Source organism: Tupaia chinensis, unplaced genomic scaffold (genome assembly GCF_000334495.1).
Source record: "Tupaia chinensis unplaced genomic scaffold, TupChi_1.0 Scaffold148884_1, whole genome shotgun sequence".
Classification (NCBI taxonomy): Eukaryota; Metazoa; Chordata; class Mammalia; order Scandentia; family Tupaiidae; genus Tupaia; species Tupaia belangeri.
The window spans coordinates 1953068-1957082 of record NW_006208732.1 but is presented as its reverse complement, the minus strand read 5'-3'; positions in this window follow the sequence as shown (position 1 = coordinate 1957082).

Here is a 4015-nt window from a genome sequence, read left to right as displayed (position 1 = left end):
CTATGCATACTGGTCTATACATGTTATATCATTTAACCCTCCCAATAATCTGATGAAGTAATGCTTATCATTTTTCTCTTTTTACTGAGAAAGATGAAGCTTAGAAGGTTAATTTTTCTAAGGCCTAGCAACAATGAGCGGAAAAGTTAAGGCTTATTCATTTATTCACTTAACAAATAATTACTGAATTTGTGTGTGCACAAATATATATCACTATATATAACCCTATCATATATATACAGTTGTAATATATGTAATAATAAGTAGTACATAATAATAAGTGCCCACAAAAATAAGTGAAGCACACAGAGAAACAGAAAGAAGTGGTAGAGACTGAAATTTTAAGTACGATATGGTCAGTAAAGTCTTCTAGTCAAACACAAGGTTGATATGCTGGTTAGACATCCAAACGTATCTGCCAAATAAACAGTGAGTCTATGAAAGGAGGTTATATTTGGGTACTTTCTTTTTTTCTTTTTATTTATTTATTTATTTTTTATTTATTTGGAGAAGTTTTTGCTATAGGGCACATGCGCTCGCCAGACAGACAGACAGACAGAGAGAGACATAGAGACAGAAAGCGAGAAATCACCCCCCAGGGGGGATGGTCACGCCACAATCCCTTTTCTTCCATTCTCCTCTCAGGATCTTGGGCACGCACGCACACACGCCTGGCGCGAGTTTTAAGCCACCGGGTCTGGGACGCGAACCGCAGTTGACTATGTGAGAGTCCAGCGACATAGCCATTACGCTAACTGCTGGTTCCCTCTTTTTTTCTTTTTTTAAAAGGGAAGTTTTTTGCTATAGGGCATATGCACTCGCTGGAGAGACAAAGACAAAGAGACAGAAAGCAAGAAATCACCCCCTGGGGGTAGATGGTCATGCTGCAATCCCTTTTCCTGCATTCTGCTCTTGGGATCTTGGGCATGCATGCACACACATGCACCTGGCTTGAGTTTTAAGTCACCAGGTCTGGGACTCAAACCACAGTTGATTAAGTGGGAGTCCAGCAACGTAACCATTACACCATCTGCTGTTCCCATATTTGGGTAATTTCTTAAAACCAGTTAGGGAGTTTTACATGAAGGCATCCAAGAGAAAGCAATTAAAAAGATCTAATTTAAGAAGAAATAAGGACCAATTAGAACAATCCTGATATAGGAGTTTGGTACGGCTAAAGCTAAGTGAGAAAAGTACAGCAGAAAATTAAATCAGGCTGGCACTGGTGGAAGCAGCACATATGTGACATTGCAGACCGTTCTAGTCCATTCTAATGTATATAAACAAAAAATACCTAAGTCTGGGTAATTTAAGAGAATAGAGATTTATTTAGTTCTCAATCTCGATGTCCAAGGTCCAGGGGCCACAGCATCATAACATGGGGGAGGGCAGAGATTGATATTCTATCCATGGGGTTCTCTCTCAGCCTGTTTCTCTAAGCATAAACCTACCAATCATTGGGGTCTCGCCCTAACCACTAAAGTAGTAATCTCCCAAAGGCCCCACACTGCAACACAATAAATGAATCAAGCTGTTACCCTCTTAATCCCATTACAAACAAATCTCAATACATGAATTTTGGGGACACCCAAACCATAGCCTATAGATCATGGGCAGACCTTTGGCATTTGCTCCTCACGAGAAAATGTAGTTTCAATCTTTGGAGGATTTTTTTTTAAGTTTATTCAGAGAGTGAAAGAGCAAGATAGAGGCATTACAAAAATGGTCCTCAGTCATCATCCTCCCTCAGTCAGCCAGGACCATGGATGCATGCAACTCTGTGTATACCAGGAAACCTCAAGACAAGAATCTTGGATCTTCCAATGTGGTCTTCAGCATCATGAAGTTTTGTGTTACAACTGTGTCACTGTTGCTGGCCATCTTTGCATATTTTTATTGTGTCCTGACCCACGGGACACTTGAACAGGTTCCCTGGGGGAGGGAGTGAGAGATGGGACAAACACACGCACACACGATAGGAGGTGCTGATCAAGTCGTCTTCTTCCGTCTACTTCCATTTATTGAGGAGAAATGTCGAGTTATGTACAGTTGGTGGGAATTGGTTGCCCAAAATGCAAATGAGATAGAACAGTATGAACCAATCATTGATGTGGATGGATCTCTCCTGTTGCCTAGAAACCCAACCACTTCCAGGGAGAACAGTTGGTCACATGATTTCTGAGAGGTTTGCTCAGTGAGGATGTGAAGCCTAATGGTTTCCAAGATGGTGGATAGCTCAAGATGGCTTCCATATGCAGTGCCCTCCACATTATTGGTAACTATGGAGAATATATTTTCATTATAGTCTTAAAAATCAAGATACAGTACAAATGACTTTTGTGTGAGTTCAGCTCTATGATTTTAAAGAACATATTCATGTAATTACTACCACAATCAAAATACAGACCAGTTCAATCATCTTAAAACTATTTTTAATGCTACTCTACTTACAGTCGTATTTCTCTGTCCTAATCCTTGATAACCACTCATCTGTTCTTCATTCCTTATAGACTTGCAATCATGTAAATGCAGTATGAGCCTTCTGATACTGGTTTGTTTTTTTTTTTTCCTTTTTTCAGTGTTGTCACCTTGTGATCCTCCTGCCTCAGCCTCTCAGCTAAAACTGCAGGAGCACATCACCATGCCTGACCCTTTTTTATTCAGGTTCTTAAACATTTCCTAGGCCAGCCTCAAGCTTTCAATTCTCCTCCCTCAGCCTCCCAAATCACTGGGATTATAGGTGCACACCTCTGTGCCGAGTCTTTAAGTTAGACCAGAAATTGAACCTGGGTCTCCCATATGGTCACAGCCTATGAAGTGCACAGCCTCTTAGCAGCATGCGCCATCGTGGCAGGCCTCATACTGACTTCTTAGCAGTGTGTGCCATTGTGGCTGGGCCTGATACTGACTTCTTTGCTCAGTGTAATGCTATGGTGTTACAATTACCAATATGATACAGCACTTCTACTCCTGGGTATCTACCCAAAGTATATAAATGCGCTCAGTTGGAAAAATACTTGCACATTTGGGACCAGCAGTTAGCGTAATGGCTATGTTGCCAGACTCTCATGTAGTCGACCACGGTTTACGTCCTAGACCTGGTGGCTTAAAACTCATGCCGGGCACGTGTGCGTGTGTGCCCCAAGATCCCCAGAGGAGAACAGAGCAGAATGGAGAAGGGATTGTGGCGTGGCCATCCCCCCGGGGGGTGATTTCTCGCTTTCTGTCTCTATGTCTCTGTCTGGCAAGCGCACACGCCCTATAGCTAAAACCTCTCCAAAAAAATAAATAAAATTTTAAAAAAATTCAAAAAGAATACTTGCACATTCATGTTTACTGTGGCATTATTTACAATTGTCATGATATGGAACCCAAATGTCCACACACAGATGAATGGATTGAAAAAGTGTAGCACATATACACTACAGAATACTACTCAGCCATTAAAAAAAAAGAGACCCTGGCATTTGAAACGAGACTCATGTAGAAGATTTACTGCTAAGCAAACCAGACTATGAAAGAGAGGGATTGTATGTTCCCACTCAATACTTGTTACAGTCTACTCAGCAAGAAATAAGAGGACATCAAACATAGCCAAATTTATTAGAGTTTATTGATTAAGCCGGTGGCATTGGGTGGGGGAACTCATGTCTCTCAAAACTCCGCACCCCTGAGTGAAAAGGGAACAGAGCTTATATAGACCAAAAATGCACAGTCATGTCCGGGATAATGTGAGGTGCAGTGGAGGAGAAAGGTAGGGGGTAGGGTTTTATCAATGTAAAAGCAAAAGCACAGGACAAAAGCCAGAAAAACAGGTTAATCCTCCTTAGGATAGATTCTGTCTCTGCCTAAACACAATAGAATTTTAATGGTCTTCATAGCCCAGGGCAAGGGGTCTGGCTGATGATTATATTACTAAGGACCATTTTAGGGCAGTTAAGAGGAGCGGGGTTTAAAGACAATAGGAATGCTAATTACTCTGTTTACTCTTAGGCACAGAGGAGAAGGCAAGTTT